Here is a 17,470-nt window from a genome sequence, read left to right as displayed (position 1 = left end):
ACTCCTGCTCATCGTGACAGATTTATAACTGCTGAGATTCCTAATAAAGAAAGTGAACCACAGTTATACAATCTGGTTAAAATGCATATGATTCATGGTCCGTGTGGTTCTTTAAATCCTAATTGTGCTTGTATGCTTCACCATCAACAACAACTTGCTCCATCTTGCAAAAATAAGTACCCTCGCTCATTTAATGATGAAACTATTTTTGACGAAAACTCCTACCCTATATATCGTAGGAGGGACACTTCAGCAAACGTTTTTGTCAGAGGACATCAACTTGATAACCGGTGGGTTGTCCCTTTTAATCCATATTTGTTGGCAAAATTTGATTGTCATATAAATGTTGAAATATGTGCAGGGATAAGATGTGTGAAGTATATATATAAATATATATACAAGGGACACGATAGAATCAGCCTAAGTTTATACGCTGGTGCCGATGTTCATGAGTTTGATGAGATTAAAGAATACCAAAGTGCAAGATGGGTTTCCCCACCTGAAGCGGCTTGGAGAATTTATGCCTTCCCAATTGCTGAAATAAAGCCCGCCGTTGTGCATTTACAAGTTCATCTGCAAAACTATCGGTACCTTAATTTTCACGGCAATGACAGGTTGGTTAATATCGTTGAAGATGACTATACTTCTCGCACAATGTTAACACATTTTTTCTACATGAATCGTGTGGATGAAGTTGCGAAAAAACTCAACTTACTTTATATTCAATTCCCTGAATATTTTGTGTGGAACAATCAAAGAAAAATGTGGACACAGAGAAAGAAGAAAGAAGTTATAGGCAGACTTGTGACAGTAAATCCAACTGAAGGAGAGCGTTACTATTTACGGCTATTATTAATGAATGTTAGGACACCCAAATCATTTGAGCATTTAAAAAATGTCAATGGCTATCAATCAGTAACATTTCGTGAGGCAGCTGAAAAATTGGGTCTGTTATCTGGGGATCATATTGTCGAAAAGTGTCTAGATGAAGCAGTATTATATCAGATGCCATCAAGTTTTAGGAGACTATTTGCAACCCTTCTAATTTTTTGTGACATCACGAATCCTCGCAACTTGTGGAATAAATTTAAGACATACATGTGTGAAGATCTACTCAGAACAAAAATACATACTAAGGAGGAAGTCCAACTGATGGTCCTTCAATTAATTGCAAATGCCGTAGAAAAAATGGGGAAGAAGATTGATGACTTTAACTTGGTGGATAACATGTTATCTCTATCAACCCAAAAAAAGGAGGATAGAGAAATAGCAGCTGAATATAACATACAAGTAAGTGAATATGACTTACTTTGTGTGGAAAAATTGAATGTTGAGCAACGCAAAGCATTTGATACTATTATGGCAAGTATCATTTCAAACTCAGGTGGAGTTTATTTTATAGACGGCCCGGGTGGTACTGGTAAGACCTTTCTATATAAATGCTTATTAGCTACTGTGAGGTCTAAAAAATGGATAGCACTTGCAGCTGCAAGTTCAGGAATTGCAGCATCTATTTTGCCTGGTAGTCGTACTGCTCATTCTACATTCAAAATACCAATTGATGGAGATGATAAGTATGTCTGCAATATTGGAAAACGAACTGCAGAAGCTACTTTATTAAAAAAATGTAGATTGATTCTTTGGGATGAAGCCTCTATGGCTAACCGCCGGGCTATTGAAAGTGTTGATACAACGCTTAGAGATATTATGGACACAGATCAAATTTTTTGAGGAAAAGTGGTTGTTTTTGGAGGTGATTTTCGACAGACATTACCAGTTATTAGATATGGGAAGAAAGAAGATTTCATTGAAGCAAGTTTGGTTAAATCACCATCAATCTGGACAAACATCCAACGATTACAATTGGTCTAAAATGTTCGTGCAAATGAGGATCCAACATTTTGTGAGTACTTGATGAAAATTGGCAATGGAACTGAACAGTTTATTGGTCGAGACAAGATTAAGATTCCATCCTCATTCATTATTCCATGTCCGGATGAAGATATTTCTCTTGATGCTTTATTTCAATCCGTATATCCTGACTTAACATGTTTCTGGAATGATCCTTATTCATTAATGAGCAGAGCCATCTTAACAACTAAGAATGAGATTGCAGATGAAATTAATTCTATCTTAATAGATAGATTCTCGGGTGAAAGTAAGTGCTATGTTAGTTTTGATGAACCACTTAATTCGAACCAGTTGCATTGTAAAGATTATTTACACACTTTATCCCCAGCTGGCCTACCCCCTCACAAGTTACTTCTGAAGAAAAATTGTCCTATAATTTTATTGAGAAATTTGAACCCAGCTGAAGGATTATGCAACGGGACGAGATTAGTTTGTGATTCATTTGAAGATCATCTCATCAGTTGTTTCATTGCAGTTGGGGAATACAAAGGAAAACATGTCTTCATACCAAGAATTCCTCTTGAGCCATCAAAGGATGAAAATTGTCCAATACCCTTTAAAAGAACCCAATTCCCTATTAAAGTGTGTTTTGCCATTACAATTAACAAAGCTCAAGGGCAAACATTAGATTTTGTTGGAATCTACTTGAAAGAGCCAGTTTTTAGTCATGGAACATTGTATGTTGCTATGTCTCGTGCAAAAAAAGCAGATTCGGTCAAGATGATTATATTCAGTGATGATGGTCACAACAAACTAACCAATATTACAAATAATATTGTTTATCAAGAAATCTTGGATTACATATCTCAAACAACTGTTGCACTAGACAAAAACTAACATCATGCCTGACGTTTATTGATGTTAGTTTTGTTTACCCTCTTATTTCAAATTTAAATAAATATCACTTTCATATACTAATTATTTGCAATTGACAACTATTTATCTCACATGTGCCACAGGATTTCTGAATATCAATTTGTGAGAGATGTTCAATTGAGACAATTGAATTCAAGTGATATGTATATCTATATTTGACAAATCCTCTATAGTTCATTAAATTAGTGTGACATGTTATTCAAAAAAAGACCAGGTAATTTCTAAATTCAATTTACTCTTTTTACTTGTTTTCAAATTTTTATTATTAAGTTTACTAGCTTAATTTTTATTAAAAAGTTTATCTCATATATAGGTATCAAATGAGCAACCACATAATGCATGAAGTTCAACTACTCTGACCGTAAATGTGCAAGAATCTACAAGGTACTAAAACTAATTCGAAAACATGATTTGATAGTTTTAGAATTTTTTAAGATGGAAAATCATATTTTATAAAATTATGTGGTTGTTAAATTACTTTCTTAACATTCATGTTATCTATTTTAAACATTCAGCTGTTAAAATTTTTTATTTTACATGCTTCTTCTCTTTGTAAAATTGTAATTCCTAATGATGTACATAATCACCTCATATATATGTGTTCTTCTAAGCAATGTGATATTTACAATCAAGCATTTATATTTATGGAACCAAAAATACAGAAATATATCAACACAAACACATACATTTAAAAATGACCAACACTGGTCCTACAATTTTAAATGAAATTTTTATAATGATATTCTTTTTTGTTAGCTACTGGTAAATTAACACATTATGACTCTATTCAGGATTGAATAGAGGATATTATGGCTCACTTGTTATTGGATTTCTATACAACAATATGAATTACAAGGGAGATAACTCAAACTAGAAGAAAAATACATTTAAACAAATTAAATCCATTTACAATTGCGTTTACATCAATGTGCTCCCTTCATAAAATAAGTTATTTTACATATAACAAAAATGATATTCTCAAACAAAAGAACTTCTATTACTTATTTTTAGATGTTCAATCCAGCAAACAACAAAATAATAAAATTACACAAACTAATACTTACAACATTTGCACATTCATTTACAAAACTTATAGGACCAGTAAGAAACATACTTTTAGATGAGATTGGAAACAATTGCAAATACATGTTAACTAAATAACACAAGTACAAAATAGTTGTAAAATACCATTAAATATCATTACATATAAATACCAATGTGTATATTCATCATAATGTGAATTTCTTGTGAAAAATTACTAAAAACCAACAAAATATATTTTGCGTGAATATTTATGAAACTTCATAAAATAAAATAAAAAAAAAAAAACCTAAATGCAATTTATCTATTTCAAAATGATTTACTAATCAAGTTAAAACATTGGGCACAAGTTTTCGCGCAAAGCGCGTGGAAAAAACTAGTATATACATACATACATACATATATATATATATATATATATATATATATATATATATATATATATATATATATATATATATATATATATATATATATATGATGTTGTCTCTATATAATTGATTATCATTGTTGAATGTGCTTATCCCTATCTGTCGAGTCTAATCCTGGTTTTAAACTAGAGTTTCCTAAGTATATATCTTCCTACTTCAAAATGATTTTCCTATATATATATATATATATATATATATATATATATATATATATATATATATATATATATATATATATATATATATATATATATATATGTATGTATGTATCTAAGGTCACAGTTTACTTTCATGTCATTCACATCATCATTCAATCAATATCATTGTCACACAAGCATACTTTGGTGGCGCCACGGGACCAATCGCATGCCCATACATGAGGGTTAGCACATATAGCGCTAACACAACCCCGCAGCACCCTACCTCATACCGCAGCATGAAGGAATTTACCGCAGCCAATTTGTATAGACCGTCGATGGATTCAACGGCGGACCACAGTCCTACACACCGCTGACGCATTCAGTCGGTGGACTGTGATCCTCTTTTGGGGACTACGACCCTACACACCGCTGACGAGCTCAGTCGGTGGATCGTAGCCGATCATAGCCCTACACACCGCTGATGAGCCCAATCGGTGGACTATGACCTTCTTTTTGGGGACTACGATCCAACACACCGTTGGCATGTTCATTCGGTGGATCGCAGCCGACCATAGCCCTACACACCGCTGACGAGCTCAGTCGGTGGACTATGGCATTCCTTGTGGCTTGTAGCCCTACACACCGCTGACGCGTTCAGTCGGTGGACTACAACCCATGAGGCCCATGTGATGGACTGCAGCCCTACACACCGCTGACGACCTCAGTCGGTGGACTGCAGCCTAGGTAAACCAACTTGACCGCAGCCAAGAGTCGTGCACATATATCACTTAGCAAGCACATGCAATTCACATTAACATATTGGGAAAGGGGAGAAAAAGTATGAAGAAACTTATGTGTGGTCATCCACGTACTAGGAAATATCTTAAGGGTTCATGCATCTTTCACCTAGGTCAACGGGGTACCAATTCAACTAGCATGCAATACACAAGACTCTTTTATCCTACGAACGGTACCCGAAACATCAAACTAGACTTAGGCACGATAAACGGAGTCTATTGGGACACCACGAGGGTCGGGGAACATCAAACGGGGAAGCCAAAATCCCAAGGTTGGAAAAATCCAGCGGGTGGCCGGCAGGTGGATGACACCTGCCGGCTGCCCGTCGGCGGCGAGTCTCCGGGCAGCGGGTGCCCGGCAGGAAGTCGTCTGCCCGCCGGCTGCCCACTGCTGGCGACGCCATTTTTCGGCACCGGGTAGGTGGCGGGTCCCCCTACCCCCACCTACGCCCCACTGACTCTTTTTCAATATATTGGTCCCGGGATCTTTCGTGGAACCTGAAACCATATTTAGATACTTTTAAACACAAACGACGACACCACGTAATCAAATAATGGATCAAAACCTAGAATGATAATGAATACATCCTAACATGACTCCTAAACATAATTAACACCCGAACATGTCAAATCCCACCCAAATATATATCAAGAACACCTCAATACAAAATTCCCAACATAACCTAGGGCTCTAATCTTATTCAAATCCTCAAGATCATAGTTTATCTTTAATATCAAGAAACATCAAGATTTATCAAGAATATCACACAATCATCAAGATCCTCTTATAATCATCAAGATCATCAAGATCAACACATAAAATCATCTCATCAATCATCAAGATCATGTCACAATTATTATAAAAGATTTATCAAGACACAAGCATATAGAAGGAGCCAAAGAAGAAGATTATAGCAACGAAAATAGGTTTTGTTGAGACATGGGTTACCTCTTAGCCTTAATTAGATTCCTTGGCTATTAAGGCTCTTCTCTAAGATTTCCTCTTCTTGATTTCTCCTATGGGGAATTCTTAGGAATTCTTGTGTGGTGATATCTATTGTGGTGTCAATTTTAGGTGCCTCCTATGTCCCTGTTTATATATCTAAGAGTCTTAATTAGGGTCTGAATGGTATGGATTTGCTAATTTTATTTCTTATAGGACTAAGGGGTTGGTTTTAGGGATAAGGGTTCATGGACTATGGTGAACCCTTCTTAGTTAATTAATGGGTTTTAATTCTCTTTTTAGGGTAAGTAATTAAATAATTAGTTTGGGTTAGGGGTCGTAACACGGGGTGTTACAGTCGTCTCCACCCGTCCACCTTCTCCGCTATTTCTGAATTGCGGCTTTTGGTCTTGGAGAGGCGAAGAATCGCGCTTAGTCGCGATGAATCGCAAATAAAAAAAAGGATGCACCGGTGAGACCTTCACGCATGTTGATGATTATTATGTGCTTTAATTTGAATTGCTTAAAATTGTGAATTTTGCATCCGAAAGGTGTGCATTTGTATGGTATGTTTTTTTTGATTAAGTATAAGAGCTGTGCCTTGTAATTGCTAAGTGTACATTGTTGTTTCTTGTGATCTACTCCTACGAGAATGGGATAGTTGAGCAATTGAACCTTAGTTGTCTTGACTAAGGTTGTGTTTTCTGAATGCAAAGGGTTGGTGAAATGCCACCAAGGAGAAGGAGGGAGGAAACCCCTCGTTCGGCGGGAGTTGGAGCTTAATCTACTTTAGATCTTACCGAGTGTCTTCGTCAATTAACCCAATTTTCCCAAGCTATTGGAGTTGCATTGCTGAATGGAAACAACAAGGGCAATGTAATGAGAAGGGTAGCCAGGCGTAACCCACCAAGTTATTTGGGACAGGAGGATCCTGAAATTTTGGAGGATTGAATCCGAGCTTTTGATAAGTTGTTTGATGCTATCAACTATCCCCTTGAGCAGTATGTAGACGTAGTAGTCTACTACTTGCAACAAGAGGCGGATCATTGGTGGACCATGGAGGGACTAGCACACCCTCACAAAGAGGATTTTGGATAAGAAGCATTTAAGGCATCACTGAGAGATAGATTTTTTCCTGAGCATGTCAAAGCCGCCAAGTATGAGGAGTTCTTGCATCTGAAGCAAAGAGGGTTATCAGTCTAGGAATACCATGCTTGTTTTGTGGGTTTGGAATGATTTGCTCCTACTATCGCTCCGAATGAAGTCTGTAAGGCCAGGTAATTTGTTTGTGGGCTCAGCTTTGAGGCTCAGAAACTTCTAACAGTGATGAAGTTTCCGACATTGAGTGAGGCTTATGATGCAGCTGTTGGGCATTATTGGATTCAATAGATTCAGCGTGATGTCATAAATAGTTAGAAGAAGAAGGCTGATGAGAGCAGTTACCAAGCCGATAAGAAGACAAGGTTTACCCTTCCCACCACTAGCAAGTGACTCCCATAGGAATGGTAACAAGAACTCATGGAGAAACAACCAAGCTGTGGGACAAGGATCTAGGACGAGAGGGCAGTTTAGTGCCAGGGGCACATTGTGTTTAAGATGTGGAAAGGATCATCCTCGTATTACTTAACAAGGTTACAACCTCGTCTGTTACAACTGTGGAAAGCAAGGACATCGAGTCGTCGTTTGCTAGCTTCATAGGGTGAGAAGGCAACCAAACCCTACGTAGAATCAATAATCAACGGGTCTATTTAATCAAGGACAGAACAAGGGTAATGGTCGAGGTAACTTTCCGGGAAATCACATTGGTAGTGGTCCCAATGTGACCCAATCGTTATATCCTACACCACGCGCACATAGCACTGTGCGCCGCGCGCCTCCCAAAACGACGTCGTTTTGGGGTAGTGTTGGGAGGCGCGGTAGGAAGTTGCTGAGATTATGTTTATTTGTTCACAACGTTATGTGTATTTGTTCACAATGTTATGTGTATTGGTTCATACAGTTATGTGTATTTTTTATACAATTATGTACATTCTTTTTATACAATTATGTACATCCGGATCAGAAAATTTGTGTGTATTATTTTAAGAGTTGATGTGTATTATGTTAAAAGTTTATGTTTATTATGTATTATGTTAGATTATGTGTATTATCTTTTAAAAAGAGTATGTATATTTTGTTATATAATTATGTACACTCATGTATAACATTATGTGTATTCTAGTATAACATTATGTACATTCTTGAACAGCGGGTTTTTTTTTTAAGAAAAAACTGTTGGAAAAATTAGCTTAAAATGGCATAAAATGGCATATTAAGTGGCTATTTTGTGGTACAATTATCAGTGGGGTCCACTTCCGATTTGGGTCGGGTCAAAGTGGATTCGGGTTCTTCGTAGTGAGACGAAGAGATTGATATATTGTACGCTCAAAACAGATAATGGGTGAATGAGATATTGATTCTCAAATTAGACCCATTTAAGTTGGGAAATGAAGGGAAAATGTAGGACTTTGTCCCACATTGGTTTGGAAACAAGATTTGGCCCCGTTATATACATGAACTCTTTTAAAGCTTGTAGAATTGTATAGCATAGAGGCTCTCTCGCGCGCGCGGGGGGGGGGGGGGGGTGCAAATCAAAATCCAACTAGAGGAGATCGAAAAGGCTTGATTCAAGCCCGAGCTCGCGTGCGCCGGCACCTGCGGGCACGAATGTCGTCCGGAAATTGGCTGGCGTTGCGGGCTAAGTTATGCCAAACTTCGGTATCATTTTCCATTTGTTATAGTCACTTGTGGTGCACCGAGAGCAAAACTCTCGTGCAACGGTGAACACGAGAGGTGTACTCTCGTGGTGTACCACAGCACGAGAGTGTGTACTCTCGTGCACCCCAACGGTCTGAAACCCTAAAGTGCAGAAGATTAAACTCATCTGTTACAGAATTAATACTGTTTTAATTCTAATTTTTAAATTCTGAGTTTAATCCTACTTAGTGGTGACCGTTACAGGTGTTACACAATTGGTTTTAACACCAATTTAATGGCCATGTTGAATGCTATCACTCCAACATCCCTATATAAAGAGAGGTAGAGCAGTAGCATTTTACACACAGTGAAAAACAAAAGGAATTCCAGTAGCTTTGCATCTCAAAACTCTGCTTCTACTCTCTTTTTTTAGCCAACCAGTGTTCTAAACTTTGCTTTGTTTGCCGGGTTCCTTGTTTAGGTGCTTAAACAAGGAATCGTAGCACGTTTTATCCTGGGAAACCTAGGCTACAACGCTCCTAGCACTTGAGGGAGGTAGCAAATAAGGTTTTAAGGAAAAGAACCTTGTGTTCGAACTCGTGCTAAACCTTTACCCAAACACTCAACCTTTTCCTTCCCAATTCTTTCTGTTTTCCCATATAATATTAATCTTTTCGTAGGATTATTATTTTTGGGAATTTTCAACCATATTACCCAACAATCTTAAAACCTTATATCCGTTTCCCGTTGGTTGTTAATCTCTAATTTCCTAGAAGAAATGGAGAATCCAGTTTTGCCAGCTCTCGGGGAGGAGAATGTTGTTGAGAACAATAGTGGTGGGAATGGCAATAATGTTGCTAATTCCCAAGCTACACCAATGAACGTTGGTTCACAAGATGGTGGGAGCACCGATGGATATATTCCCATGACTCCGGTACCTACGGTACCGAGTGGTTCGGCCGAAAGACCGGAGAAATTCACCGGTATTGGATCGAATTTCAAAATGTGGCAACAAAAGATGTTGTTCTACCTAGCAACTCTCGGCTTGGCGAGATTTTTGACCGAGAAGGTTCCCGAACTAAGGGAATAGGATGCCCAATCCGTGATGGCAGTTGGCTATTGGAAGGATTCGGACTTCCTATGCCGAAACTACATCCTAAATGGATTGTGTGATGCGTTATACGATGTATATCGCAAGATTGGCACAGCGAAAGCGCTGTGGGAAGCCTTGGATCATAAATAACGAAGTGAGGATGCCGGCGCAAAGAAATTTGTGGTTGGCCGATTCCTTGACTTCAAAATGGTTGATTCCAAAACCGTGCTAAGTCAGGTTGAAGATTTACAACTAATCTTTGATGAAATCCGTGACGAAGGCATGACGTTGAGTGAAGCCTTCCTAGTGGGATCTGTTATCCACTTGCTGCCTCCAGGGTGGAAGGACTTCAAGAATTACCTTAAGCATAACGAAAGGAAATGAACCTGGAGGACCTGATCCAGCAACTCCGAATTGAGGAGGGGAACAGGACGAACGATGGAAGAAATTCTGTCACTATTGGTGCTAAAGCCAATGTTGTGGAGCATGCTAAAAACTCCAAGAAGAACAAGAAGGACAAGCAAAAGCTAGGTCCGAAAGGAGGCATTACCAAGAAGAAATTTCATGGGAAATGCTTAAATTGTGGCAAGACTGGCCACAAGTCCTCTGAGTGCAAAGTTCCAAAGAAGAAGAACAATTGTTCTGAAGCCAACATGGTTGAGGAAAGCAATCTGAAGGAGGTCGAGATTAGCCTTTCGGCTATGGTGACCGAGGTGAACCTCGTGGACTCTAACCCACGAGAGTGGTTCATCGACACTGGTGCAACAAGGCACTTGTGTTGCAACCGAGAAATGTTCAACACCTTTGAGACCGTTGAGGGAGAGAAGGTTTGGATGGGAAACTCTGCTCAGTCTGCTGTAGAAGGCGTGGGCAAGGTGGTTCTGAAGATGACTTCTGGGAAGGAACTGACGTTGAACAACGTGCTGTATGTTCCAGAGCTGAGGAAGAATCTGGTGTCTGGCTCACTGTTGAACAAGCATGGCTTTCGCATGGTGTTCGAGTCAGACAAGGTTGTTTTGTCTAAGTTAGGAATGTTTGTAGGCAAAGGTTATGTAACTGATGGGCTTTTTAAGCTCAATGTAATGCCTATTATCATGAATAAGAGCAAAGTTAATTCCGTTTACTTGCTTGAGTCCTCCAATTTGTGGCATGGTAGACTAGGTCACGTTAATTATAATTCTATACGTAGATTAATTAACATGGACCATATTCCTAATTTTCAAATTAACACAAATAACAAATGTGAAATTTGTGTTGAGGCAAAATTAACGAAAGTACCTTTCAAATCGGTTGAAAGGGAAACTGAACCACTAGAATTAATCCATAGTGATTTGTGCGATTTTAGATCGATAAAAACGAGAGGTGGTAATAAATATTTTATCACATTTATCGACGATAGCACACGTTATTGCTATGTGTATTTGCTTAAAAGCAAAGACGAAGCCTTGGAAAAATTCATTCTTTATAAGAATGAAGTTGAAAACCAACTTAATTGTAAGATTAAGAAAGTTAAAAGCGATCGAGGTGGTGAGTACGAAGCACCTATTGGTGACTTCTGTGCGAGTGTAGGTATAGTACACGAACGTACTGCCCCTTACTCACCTCAATCGAACGGTGTTGCCGAACGAAAGAATCGTACATTGAAAGATATGATGAATGCGGTGCTTATAAGTTCGGGCCTACCTCAAGACGCATGGGGTGAGGCTATTTTGACAAGTAATTACCTTTTAAATAAAGTACCCCACAAGAAGCTTGATAAGACTCCTTATGAGCTGTGGAACGGTAGGAAACCTTCCTACCAGTACCTGAAAGTGTGGGGGTGTCTTGCCAAAGTTTTGGTGCCAACACCTAAGAAAGTAAAGATAGGTCCTAAGACGGTGGACTGTATCTTTATTGGCTATGCTCATAATAGTAGTGCTTATCGGTTCTTAGTACACGAGTCCCATAATCCGGACGTACACGAGAACACGATAATAGAATCAAGGAATGCATCTTTCTTTGAAAATTTATTTCCTTGTAGGTCCAATGAGGGACCGAGTTCGTCAAAACGAACGTTTGACGAAGCTATGGATAATGATAGTGGGGAATCCGAGAGAGAACCCGAGCTCGAGCCAAGACGCAGTAAGCGGGCGAGAGTTGGAAAATCATTTGGTCCTGATTTTCTAACTTACTTGTTGGAGTACGATTCGAGTACTCTAACTTGTTTATTAGAAAATGAACCCGATTTTCTATCTTGTTTGATAGAAAACGAGCCTCGAACGTACGGAGAAGCCGTGACTTCTACAGAAGGACCAATGTGGAAAGAGGCTATTAAAAGTGAAGTGGATTCTATTTTTACAGAATCACACTTGGGAACTTGTTGATCTTCCTCCGGGTAGTAAACCCTTAGGATCCAAGTGGGTCTTTAAAAGGAAGACGAAACCCTATGGTTCCATCGAGAAGTATAAGGCTAGGCTTGTAATCAAGGGTTACAGGCAACGCGAGGGCCTTGATTACTTCGACACGTATTCTCCCGTGACAAGAATAAACTCCATTAGAATGATACTTGCTATAGCCGCGCTGCGGAATTTGGAAGTTCATCAAATGGACGTTAAAACCGCTTTCCTAAATGGCGAACTAGATGAGGAAATCTATATGGAACAACCCGAAGGGTTCGTGGTTCCGGGCCAAGAAACGAAAGTGTGTAAATTGGTTAAATCGCTATATTGTTTAAAACAAGCGCCTAAGCAATGGCACGAGAAGTTTGACCATGCGATGTTAACTAATGGGTTTAAAATAAACGAAAGTGACAAATGTGTCTACGTTAAGGAAACGATAGACGGTTATGTCATTCTTTGTTTATACGTAGATGACATGCTCATCGTTGGTAGTAACGATCGAATGATCAAGTCTACCAAAAACATGTTAAATGCGAGATTTGACATGAAGGATATGGGTTTGGCTGATTTAATCCTCGGGATTAGAATCATTAGAAGACCTTATGGTCTGGTGTTAAGCCAATCACATTATATTGATAAAATCCTTGAAAAAATTAACAAGGATAATCATCAAGGGACTAGGACGCCATTAGATCGAAGCATTCATCTAACCAAGAACCACGGAGAGTGTATTTCTCAAGTAGAATATGCTCGGGTTATTGGTAGTTTGATGTATCTAATGAGCTGTACTAGGCCGGATATTGCCTTTGCGGTTAGTAAACTCAGTAGATATACGAGTAACCCCGGTGCCATGCACTGGACGGCAATAGAGAAGGTTCTGAGATACTTAAGGTATACTCGAGACCTTGGACTGCACTATGGGAGATATCCTGCTGTACTTGAAGGGTATAGAAACGCTAGCTGGATATCCGATATTAAGGACTCCAAGTCCACGAGTGGCTACGTGTTTACACTAGCCGGTGCAGCCGTTGCATGGAAATCCTCTAAACAGACCGTGATAGCTAGATCCACGATGGAATCTGAGCTGATAGCCTTGGACAAATGTTGTGAAGATGCTGAATGGCTACGCCATTTTTTTGAGGATATTCCTAATTGGGAAAGACCTGTACCTCCAATGTGTGTGCATTGCGATAGTCAAGCTGCAATTGGGAGAGTACAGAATCACATGTATAATGGTAAGTCTAGACATGTGCGTCGTAGACATAATACCATTAGACAACTTCTCACAACTGGTGTTGTCTCGATTGACTAAGTAAAGTCAGAAGACAATATTGCGGATCCGCTAACCAAAGGGTTATGTAGAGTAGCTGTGGAGAAGTTGAGACGAGGAATGGGTCTAAAGCCCTTGGTATAAGTTCTATAGTGGACACCCAACCTAGCTGGCACCTAGGTTCAATGGGACAACAAAATTATGGAATAGAGCGTGTCACTGTGGGGGTCTCAGATTCCCTACCACTCCTCGTTAGAAACAGTGGCTCCCGCACAAGGTTAGCATGTTAAATGCTTTTGTGATTCGAATGTCAGTTGACATATGAGAGTATGCGGGATACTCGGGAAAGAATCACCTATGTGAGAGAGAAGTGAGGGTACATTCACTGGGGCGAGAAATTTCAAAAAAAAAATAATTAAAACGACGTCGTTTTGCATCTGGGCGCATAGTGCAACGCGCGCCGTGGTGTTGGATATAAATTGCCAATGTGACTAGTGGAGGGAATGGACAGTTCGGTGGTAGCAATTAGGAGCGAGGTGGACCCAATCAAGCCCGTACCAGTGGAGTTGGACCAAGGATAATCTTGGTAATGAGTCAATCTCAAGCGGAGGCCCATAACCCCGAGACAGGTGTCTTTCTACTTGGATAAATTAATGTCATAGCTTTATTTAAATCTCCATGTTGGAATGTGAACGATGATGCAATATAGCTTTGGAATAATTAAGATATTCAGACTTTGGAAATACTCTATAGGAGAAAATAATTGAGGCATCAACTATTAATTTTGTAAATAAGTAGGTGAAATTTTGGAAAAGACTAAAATAAATACTGTTAGCCTATTAATTTGGAATTTTAAAGAAGGAAGGAAAGAGAGTGAAAACTCCCCAATTATGACAAGTCCTAAATGAAATGGATAATGGGATGGTCACCCGGAAGATGAGTGTTTAACCCAATTTAAAGAAAAAGGGAAAGAATTGCAAGTGTAGCCTAGAATAGTGGTCGCTTGGTTTTGGAGCAGCAGGACCGCAAGCCACAGGACTCGACAGTCCTGTCAGCCAGCCCTGCAGGGCCGACCCAGAGGGGCAGGCAACATGAGTACTCGCCCAGGGCCCAATGTTGAAAAGGGCCCCCTAATTTGGAGTTTTATTTTTTGATAAAGTTAAGAAAAAAAAATTCTTATATGAGCTTAGATTTGAACCCACAACTTCAAAATTATTGTTTAACATTAAATCTACTTAATCATTACAATCATTTAATATAATAATTTAATTAATAGATACTCCATATATATTACAGAATATTAAATTAATTTATAATTAAACTTCATATATGGGCCTTTCGAAAAGAAAAATATTCATATAGGGGGCCAAAGTTTGACTTGAATGAGCACTATAGCTACTTCGAGATTAGTCCAATTCTTTTCTTAAAAAATAAAGTTTTAAAATAATTACATGGCAATAAAAATTCAAATTTATCCTTGAATTCTTTTCATTTAACACAATCTTTTGAAATATATATATATATATATATATATATATATATATATATATATATTAATTTAACTTTATATATTAAGGGACCTTGTTTTTACTTTGCCCCGAACCTATAAAATAATAGGACCGGCCTGCGGCCCTATCGCGTAGAAGACCCCCAAGTCGCGGGGCTAAGCCGCAGGACGCCGCTCAGCACCGCGCGAAGCGAGGAGAGCCGCGTGACTACTACGTCCCGTGACCAAGCCCTGCTAGGGGCATTTTTGAGAAAACCCTCCCATTTTCCCAATTAAAATACCCGAACACTAACCTTTTTCTTCACCTTGGCGGAGCTCTCCACTGCCGCACTCTCTTCTCTCACTCCATGGCTTCTTCTTCCATTTTTCTTCTTTCTTCTTCAAAATTTCACCCACATTCTACAACAAATTCCATAAAATTTCTTCCTAGTTTATCTAAATCCTTCCAAGCATCTATCAAGTTCAAGAATTTCAAGCAACAAGATGTCAATAGGGAAGCAACACATTGAAGTAGGAGGTGATGTGGACTCAAGCTACTCGGTCATAGGAGGTAAAACTTTCTACCCAGAGCACTTCTCTGATAAGTTAAGTAATATCTTACAATTTCAAGGATTTTTGGATAAATATCTAAGAATTGGTGAGGTAGTGTATCCATATTTGGTCAAAGAATTTTATAGGAATTTGTCTACACAGATTAAGAAAGGGGCACTAATGTAAAATCTAGTGTAAGGGGAACCCGAGTAGAATTAAGTCCCAAGAAATTAGCTAGTTGGTTTGACCTACCCATGCGGGGCGCGGACACCTATGATAGAGAAAGTTGGATAACTGCTGACTCCATGGGATACGAAGAATATTTGTTGTAAATGACGGGTAGTGAAGAGGGGATTACACAAGATACCCGACCTGAGACTAGAGTAAAGATTTAACGCATTGAGCACGCAGATAAGTCAAGAATTCACCTCCCTTAATCAAAGAGTGGTAGTCATCGAAAATAGGCTTGGAATAGAGAATTCTCCGGGAGCAGCTTAGCAAGGATTGGATCCAAGTATTGTGTACCATAGCGCAGCGCACCATGGAATTTTGGTAAAGGTAATCGTTCAAGTCTCTTTTCAGTTGTAGGAAATTCCATTTAGTAGTTGGGATATAGTTATTGATTGAAATCTTAAATGCTTGCATGATATTCTTAGTCACAGTTCCAAATGACCCTTGATCTTTCTTAAGCTAAATTTGTGACTCTTGCCATCTCTTTGACATCATGGAATCCTTTTGGCAATAATCCCCAAGTGTATTTTTTATTTAAAAAAAAAAAAAAAAAACTCCATTCGAACCTTCCAACCTATCCAGCCTAAGCTTCAGGGACGAAACTTGTTTTAAGGGCGGTAGAATGTGACACTCCAAAATATTTTTCCTCCAAAAATCTCCATTTTATTAAAATTCAAAATTAAACTTTGAATTTAATTTTATTCCTATGATAATTTTACCAAATGAATAAAATATTTTTATTTTAAACTATTATTTCCAAAATGCTTTAATATAGAGTATGTATATATTTATTCATCCTAATCAAAGGATATATTTATGTACCAAAATTGTTTACCCAAAAAGTCTATATGAAAAGAACTTGAGAGGAACGTATGAATCTTATAGAATTGTTTTTAGCCAAAACTTGATTTTAAAATGAACCCACCCTTTTTTCTAAAAATTTATATTGCATTATTACCCAAACTTGATCCAACTTTCGACCCAAAATCTTAACCTTGAATTTTAAATCGCAAAATGACCTAAAAGCCCTCTCCTTGCCGTTCACTCACTCTCCATTTCTACCTAGGGTTTTGAGCCTATAAATAGGCACTATTTCATTGCCTGGTCTCTTCGATCCCTCCCTTATTCCCTCCTCTCAAGTCTTCAGGAGACTATCACCAAGGAGAAAACATAGTGAGCATTTCCATCTTCTTCATCCTTCTCCATTCATTTCATCCTTTCATCTTCCTCTTCCTTCCTATTTCATTATATAATATATGTATGTGCTCGTGTATGATATTTGTTCTATGTGTTTTTGCTTGGGGTTGATAGGAGGTGAAGGAGAAAGCCATAGTTGAAGAAGGATGAGGGATTCATACTAGGAGCTAGCAATCTCAAGGTATAATCCACGTGTTATATAATGTTGTGATGAAGATTTGTGTGTTATATAATGTTGTGATGAAGATTTATGTGTTGTTTTGTGCCTATAATGTGGTGATGATGATGTCTTAATCATATACTATTGTTGATGGGTGTTTTGGAGATGTGTTGTTATCTGAAAAAGGGTTTTCTGCCATAAAAATGGTTGCAGAGCATTCATCCCAGA

At 38.4% G+C, this 17,470-nt stretch overlaps 2 long non-coding RNA genes across 3 annotated transcripts in view; both read left to right on the top strand.

Annotated features, from left to right (window-relative positions):
* Positions 1–17,470, top strand: part of LOC109153754 — a 94,273-nt gene that overhangs the window by 15,112 nt on the left and 61,691 nt on the right. The gene's annotated exons all lie outside the window — the stretch shown is intronic.
* LOC109153753 lies at positions 15,447–17,338 on the top strand. 2 transcript variants are annotated; one of them, XR_002049590.1, is made up of 2 exons: positions 15,447–15,673; positions 17,197–17,338. It is a non-coding gene; the product is annotated as an uncharacterized LOC109153753 (long non-coding RNA). The 2 variants fall into 2 exon arrangements; XR_002049589.1 differs by lacking the exon at positions 15,447–15,673 and adding an exon at positions 15,680–16,212.

Source organism: Ipomoea nil, unplaced genomic scaffold, assembly GCF_001879475.1.
Source record: "Ipomoea nil cultivar Tokyo-kokei standard unplaced genomic scaffold, Asagao_1.1 scaffold2537, whole genome shotgun sequence".
In the NCBI taxonomy this organism is placed as follows: domain Eukaryota; kingdom Viridiplantae; phylum Streptophyta; class Magnoliopsida; order Solanales; family Convolvulaceae; genus Ipomoea; species Ipomoea nil.
The sequence above is the reverse complement of the archived record's forward strand: the minus strand, read 5'-3'. Positions and strand labels throughout refer to the sequence as shown.